This window comes from Xiphophorus maculatus, chromosome 1 (genome assembly GCF_002775205.1).
Source record: "Xiphophorus maculatus strain JP 163 A chromosome 1, X_maculatus-5.0-male, whole genome shotgun sequence".
NCBI classification, from domain to species: domain Eukaryota; kingdom Metazoa; phylum Chordata; class Actinopteri; order Cyprinodontiformes; family Poeciliidae; genus Xiphophorus; species Xiphophorus maculatus.
Window position 1 is genome coordinate 30656537 of NC_036443.1, and position 7987 is coordinate 30664523.

The 7987-nt window shown below is 35.3% G+C and overlaps 1 long non-coding RNA gene across 1 annotated transcript; it reads left to right on the plus strand.

Annotated features, from left to right (window-relative positions):
* Nucleotides 1–901: 901 nt before the first annotated feature.
* On the plus strand, nucleotides 902–1499 carry LOC111609297. Its single transcript, XR_002753041.1, has 3 exons — nucleotides 902–1032; nucleotides 1217–1270; nucleotides 1477–1499. It is a non-coding gene; the product is annotated as an uncharacterized LOC111609297 (long non-coding RNA).
* Nucleotides 1500–7987: the final 6488 nt, after the last annotated feature.

Below are 7987 nucleotides of genomic sequence, written 5' to 3' on the forward strand. Positions count from 1 at the left end.
TTTATCTTTGAGAAGAAGCTCTTATCATTAGATATCACACCATTCATACAAGATATTTATGCCTAAATCTTAATCCGTTTGTAGTTTATAGCATGTTGCTGATGCTTATGGGGATCTCATTCAACATAAATATTCATAAACATAAACATGAACCTCCAGTCCCAGACAAAGCAGCACAGACTCTGGTGCAGAAACATCCACATCACAGTTACAGATAATTTTCTCTCTGTGCTTTTCCAGAATCCCAAGGCCTTAGAAACGACTTGGTGACCATTTCCAGACTCAAATAGCAAAGATTTATTTCTTCTCTCTTCCTAAATGTATTTACATCATGGCATGATAAATGAAGCTATATTTCAACAAAATCTATAGAGAGGATTGAAATTAATTCATCATTTAAAACAGCATTTTGTAGTTACTGGAATCAACTTTGCATGACACTGAAATTTGTCCACAATCTGACAAAACTGAGAAAAAGCAAATTCAGAAGGAATCGTTAGCTCCAACATGTTTCCAGAGATATTAGTAAGGTTTTAAATATTGAACTCATCCAAGAGTAAAATAACGGGATTTCATAGAGCAGATAAAGACATTAATGGTTTATGATTCCTGTATAAAACCAGAGAGCAGATGGAGACGGCTGACAGAATCACGATCCACATCAAGGCCAAGAATCTTTGTTAACAGAAAATCCCACCTGGCTGCTGCAGCCAGTAACTAAAACCCAACTGGGTTTTTCCATCCCAACATTTTCAGTCTGGTGTACCTGCTAGCTGGGCTGGGGGCTATAAAGAGATGATCAGTGATTTATCAACAAGAATGAGGAGAAAAGGCTTCAGGTGTGACACACCCATCACCAACCTGAACTTCTGCTCAGAAAAACTCAACAGGCTGAATTGTTGCCTGGATAAAGACATTTTGTTCCTCTGTCAGATCATCAGTGAAGGTTTATAAACCCTCCATTCCCTGGTTGAAGGCACACTGCTGCTAGTGAGTCCTGCTGCTGCTGCTTGGATTCTTCATCACAACAAGGTAAGATTTGACTTAAAACTGGAAAATTAATAGTAAGATTAAGTCTTGCAAAAAACTTTATGTTCATATTTATTAATTCAACTGTGCCATTTAGTTCAGCAGATTGTTGAAAATATTTCAGCAAATCATTGAGTTTTTCTCAGTCATATCTCAGAGTAACTGAATGTTTCCTATTTTCATACAGATGAAATTCGTCCTTTTTACTTTGTTCCTTTGTGGATTCGTCCTGGAAATCAATGTGAGTGAAAACCTTTTCTTCTCTTTGTGGTTTGAATATCTGTTGTTAAAAACATTATTTTACTGGTTTTATTTAGCAATTATAGTTTTCTTGTCATTCAGTTGTTAACCAGATTTTAATTTGATGCTTACATCTCTAAGGAGCTTGAAGTAAAAATCCTGCCGTTTCTATTTGTGATTCATTTTGTTGTTGTTTTTTTTTAACAGGCTGGACGTGGTTTTCAAAAACCGAAAAGTTAGTTTTGCAAGTTTTAGTATGAACACAAGATTATTTAATCTAAAATTATGAAACATAAATTTTGCTTTAGGTCATGGATAGCTGAACGTTTCAGTGTATTGATATTAATATGATCTGAATCTCTCATATAACAGAACCAAAGTTGTCCACACAATTACAAACTGCTGTGGCATGTGAGGGATCAGAGGCTCACTTATCGTGTGGTAAGGTCACTGGTTTTACTGGTTTTTGTGGAGAATTACATCATGAGTACATTCAGATTTCCAACATTTCGTTTTCTGTCTTCCAACAGCGAATGAGGATATATTTGTGGTCAGTGCTATATATGGACGCAGCGATCGGATGATGTGCTCCTATGGGATACCTGACGAGCAGACGAAGAACACTAATTGTGCTATGATGGCAAATTCAGTGTTACAGAGGTACAGAGCTTCAATCTTTCCTAAAGGGTTTTCTAACTGGATATTAATTAACAAATCCAAGAAACGGCAAATCACAATTTCTAGGAAACTGACTTTGATGTGAATCCACAGATGCGATGGGGAAACGATGTGCACTGTTTTTGCCAGTAGCTCTGTGTTCGGAGATCCCTGTGTTGGGACCTACAAGTACCTGGAGGTGATATATCTATGTTAAAGTGAGTTTATGGTCTAACTTTAAATTTTTCTAAAATTCAAGAACAACATTGAAAAGCATTAATGTCACAGTTGTTTTATTCAGCTGATTTAAATTTCCTTCCTTTAGCTTAAGGAAACTTTACCATGTTTTTAACCTGATTAACAAATCCAGCTTTTCAATTAGGAAATTAATTAACAGAAATATTTTTTATAATGATTCTAAATTCATCCATATTTGCAAGATTCCTTTTTTTTGCAGCGACGATCAGATCTGCTGTGCTGAGCATGAAATGCATCATAATCAGTAACATCTACAGACGTTGTGATCCACTGATGTGCAGCTTCATCTGTCTTCAGTTTCTTTTTATGTTTACTTAGCATTTTATTTGTTTTTCTTCTCCAATCTTCATCTCTTTTTGCTTCTATTTCAACTTTCCTCAATAAACCTGACTTGCATTTACATTTTGCTCAGTTTGTTTTGCTTTGTTCGCTACAAACAGCCTGATGGGGACGAAAACTTTGACAAACTCCTTCCAAACTATGAAGGTAGTTTAAAAACTGTTTCCAGCCTGAACAGGAAGGAACATGTGGAGGAAGTTGGTTGAATGTCTGTGAGAACGCTGCCTGCTGTCATCTGGATCAGATCAAGATGGCCGCCAACCAGAAGTGACACATTTAGGATGTTTTTTTGTTTACACACAAAAACTAGCATTTTTATTTTTGCCAAACGTTGCATATACTTTCACGCCATTAGTTTTACCTTCCATATTTAATGTGGTCATTGTTGGCTGAGGTTTGTGGGGCTGATTTACAAAAATGGAAAAATGCTTCATCCAACCTCCAAACTTTAAACAGAACGTCTCCTGGAGAAAACAGGATGCGTTCAAGAACAGCTGATCCAAACGGAGAGTTCTCTACATCATCACAACAGCTGATAACCATGGAACCAACTGGACAACAACAGCTGCACACTGCTGCACAGCAGATAACCAACCAGCTGGATATCTGACATGTGAAGAGACCAAACTAGCTCTACACCTGTCGTTTCCCAGAATGCATCTGGCCCCTACCAGTAATCTGCTTTCACAGTATGGCTGCACTTTACCCTGAGTGTTGCTAGTGAAACTGAATCAAAAACATGGATACTAAAAATAAATTTATACAATTTTAAAGCACATTTTTACAGTTACTTGAATCATCTAAGCACAGCACTGACATATTTCCATAATCTGATAAAACCTGACACATTCCTGCCTCACCCATCACCAACCTGGAGTTCTGGTCAGAAAACCTCAACAGGACGAATTGTTGCCTGGATAAAGACATTTTGTTCCTCTGTCAGATCATCAGTGAAGGTTTATAAACCCTCCATTCCCTGGTTGAAGGCACACTGCTGCTAGTGAATCTGGTTTCTGCTGCTGCTTTGATTCTTCATCACAACAAGGTAAAATTTGACTGAACAAACCCAAAAAAAGCTGCTTACAATTCTGTTCTTCTAATATATGTTATGATAAATTCTAGTTCTGATTCTCAGAGACATGAAAACTTGTTTCCATCATGTTTATATTGATGGATGAAATGTATGATTTGGTTCAGCAGCTTGTTGAAAATGTTGTAGAAAATCATCTAATATTTTGAGTCATATTTCAGAATAACTGAATGTTTCTTATCTTCACTTTTAGTGTTTTTATTTTTTTAACAATACACAAAAAAAACAATAATTATCCTTGACATTAATCTTTTGTAAATTTTTTATATTTATAATTTATAATTTTATTTTTTTTTTCAATGGGTGATCTTTATAGTTGAATTTGAGACACTTATTATGTTCTGGGTCAAATTGACCCGCTGATTAAGATCAATACAAGCGAGTCATGCAGAGCAGGGGGATCTGATGACTGCAATTGAGAAACACAGTTTTATATACAAATTATACTACAGTGGACATATAAAAACCTTTTTCTTTTTTTACCCGACATTGGCATGTACAAGGTTTATACAGCCACCGTATTTATAGTCATGTCGGACAGTAGGGAGGTGCGAAGTGTATTCTTCTTCCTGGGGGGTTTAACAGAAAATAATTGAAGCTCTGCTATGGAGTGAGTTTGCTGCACTGAAAGTAAAGGGGCAGAATAATATTGCACGCTTCACTTTGCAGTTTTTTATTTGTTAAAACAGTTTAAAATATCCAATAAATTTCGTTCCACCTCACAATTGTGTCCCACTGATTCTTCACAAAATAATAAAAAAATATTTATGTTTAAAGCCTGAATAGCAGCAAAAGGCTGAAAAGTACAAGGAGGTCAAATATTTTCGCAAGGCGCTGTAATTCAAAATAAAACTAAATACAAGACACATACACACCAATTTACACTAAAAATAAAGACATAAATTATGTGAATATCCTACCTGTGATCAACCAGCTTGGTTTTTTATTTTGATCTGGAAGAAAATATATATTTAAGAGTCACATTGCCTCCCCTCATCCACAGCACTAATTATGTGCTTGGTAAATAAATAATCTGTACAGTCACTTGACTTGTGGTGCAGATTAACGTGGACCTAATGACACACTGGTGCAGCGGTCCGGTGAGCTTTCCCACTTTAGCTTCAATGCTAGTTAATACACACACACACACACACACACACCCACACACCCACAGAGGCATTATGCAACAGTTTTTAACACATATTTCCTCCAGATACAGTTGATATTTTGCAATGCTTAATGCAGCTTGACAAGTGAGCTGGTTAACAAATTCAACATAAAGAAAGGCCAATACAAGCCTAATTTATGCACTTCTATTTCTATTTAAGTTAGTTTAGAACCAAAATCTGTAATTAATATTTATATCTGGAATTGTTTAGATTACTTTGGTGACTGTTAGACCCTCCCAATAATTTCAGTAATTAAGAACATTACGGGTGCTTGGTGGAGGTTTATTGATTTGGGCAAATGTCCGGTGTGATGATGGGAGGTTTTTGTAAAATGATTTTTTTGATCACTCTTTGAACTTGAAACTTCAGATTAAGTAAGAGATTTTTAGTAATTATTTTGTCGATATTTTAACAAGAAATAAAGCATTTTTTTTCCAAACAATCAAGTCAGAAGTGCATGCAAGAATCAAACCACCCATCACCACCCACAGCCTTTATTGGAAATGTTGTTTTTTGGAACCCAGAAGGCCACTAGTGTGTGTGTGTCTGATGAGAGCGCATTTGCAAAAACGGGAAAAGTGTGACAGCTTTGCTGAAACACGTTCACTGGGCGGTGCGGAGCGGCGAGGAGACACAGGGGACCCGTATCCAATGGGGAAACTCGGATCGACAAGGGATGCCCTGTTTATCCTGGATCTTGATAGAACCTCATTATTTCAAGATAGTGACTCGAAATTTTGAGATTTTTAATTTTTTTTTACCAGAGTGGCAGAAACCATAAGATTAAGAGCAACCCAAAAAAATTGCAACCAAAGATTTCTGACATGCAAATAAATGTTTATGTTTTGCAAATAACTTTTTCACTTCATGAGACAAAAGTTAATGATTTTAATTTAAAAAATAGTTTTTAAACTATTTTTTTTGTTTTATAAAAAAAATCATTACAGTTCAAAAATTTTGATCAGTTAAATTTTTTTTATTTGAGATTAGGTTATTCTGATGGAATAATTATGAAACAAATTTAACTCCATGCTGACCAACATATTTGATGTTGATGGCACTCAGGGACTGAGGGAAGGAGGGAGCGGGAGATCGACAGGCGGATTACTTGTCACTCAAAAGCTGCTAATCTAGATGGAGATTATCAACATATTAATCCTGCAAGTTAATTTTAATGCACATACTAAATAATTACCAATATATTTTCTTCCATATCGAAAGTTAAACTTCTCTTATTCATCATACAAAGTAAACATTTAAACCTGTATTTGCTGCAATGTTAATGTGTGAGACTCACAGAGCATCAGAACCCAAACGTCTCAGAAACTTTTATTACATCAGATCAATTTTACAAAGTCATAACTTGATCTGCACAATCATGAGGACAACAGCTGACTGGACGGATGTCCCTCCACAAGGAGGCAAGACGCAAAAGGTCAATGCTGGTTGTTAGCACAGTGCTGTAACCAAACATATTCATAAAAAGTTGAGTGAACGAAAGAAGTGTCATAGGATGAGACCCATAGTTGCAGGACTTCAAGCAAAAGGAGCCCAGACCAGGTGCTGAGAGCATAGAAACTGTCAAGTTTAAAGGTACAAAGTATTAATTTAGGGGTGAAAAGTATAATTCTGAGGGGAGTACAATTAATTTGTAGATAATTTGTAACTAGACAATTTTAATATTCTGTAAATTTTAACCATATTTCATGTATTTGACCAATTTTAAACCAAAAATTCCAGAGGGAGTTTTTAATAGTCCAAATAGTGAGCTTAGCGATGGTCCTTTAAGTTTAAAGTCCTTTAACTCACAGTTTCAGTGCCTTTATGTAGCTGCTGTCTGTCAGCCAGTCTGTCTGTCCTGCTAGCTGTTCACCTGCCAGTGACCAATTAGCTGCTGACTGACCTGATTAGACTCACCTGGTGGAGCGCCACCTGCAGGGCACCAAGTTGCCCTTACAGTAATAAACAGAGTTTTCAGAAGAAATTTCTGTTTAAAATATCTTTTATCATCAATCAGATGTAATATTCTACATTTTGGAGACACAAAATTTTGGGTTTTCATTCTATGTGAGTCACAATTATCAAATGCAATATGTAATATTTATCTTTATGTGTAAGAAAATCTATACAATATAATGAGTATGATTGTCTGACATAAGGGAAATAAAATACTGAACTTTTCACAATAACTTTATTTTAAATGTGTTTGTTAATACAGTAAATGTATCTTCATTCTGTGACTCAAACAGCTTCAAGTCTGAACACCTTCAGCTGCCTCATCTAAAAACTCCTCAGCTTCACTCTGTAAACATTTCCTCAATAATACTTTATAATCTGTTTTTCACTTGAGAGAAAAACAAGATGGCAGACTCACTTTGACTCCGTTGCAGAGAACGCAGCTCAGAGAGAGGAGCAAAGCGAAGTAAAGAACTGAGGCCATCTGAGGGAGAATCAGCAGGAATATTCAGTTTTTCAGAAATAATGAATTTACAGAGCTGTCATATGTATTCACACCCAGCATTGCTAACTAGCCAAGGTTTATCTTTGTTCTTATCAAATAATGAAATAAAATTAAAAAATACAATGTTTGCATATTATGTTTTCTTAAAATAAACAAGAAACAAAAAAAAACAACCAGAAAATCTCAAGCTTTGGGCTCTCAGTCTAAAGTCTGGCCCTGATCACTTAAGGATTTTCAGGTTTTGTTAATTTACAACCTCAAACATCTATGATGTTAATGTGATAGACAAACAGAAAGTGGATTAAAATGTTGAAGTGGAGGGAAATTTTAAATAGTTTTTTATTAAGCAAGCTTTTAGCAGGGATAAATGACGGACAAATTATCAGTGATTACAAATTAAGAATAAAAATAAAAATAATTAATAACCACCTTCATCCTATCCTAACTACTTTCCTATTGTCAAGAAAACTGGTATGGGGTTTGAGATCTATCCAGGTACACGCAGAAAAAAGGTGCATGGAGGCCTGAAAGAAATAAAGCAATCTTGTGTTTTGATTTATAATGATTAAGTTGAACATGTATGAGTACAATCTCTAATATGTGTATGTGTAATAAGTAACCACTAAATGATTCTGAAATGTATTTCTGAATAATGACCATAATAGTGTTAACAAATAATTATGGATTGATGACTTATAATCTGACTTATAATCTGAAAGAGAAGTGATTAATTTTTTAATGTGT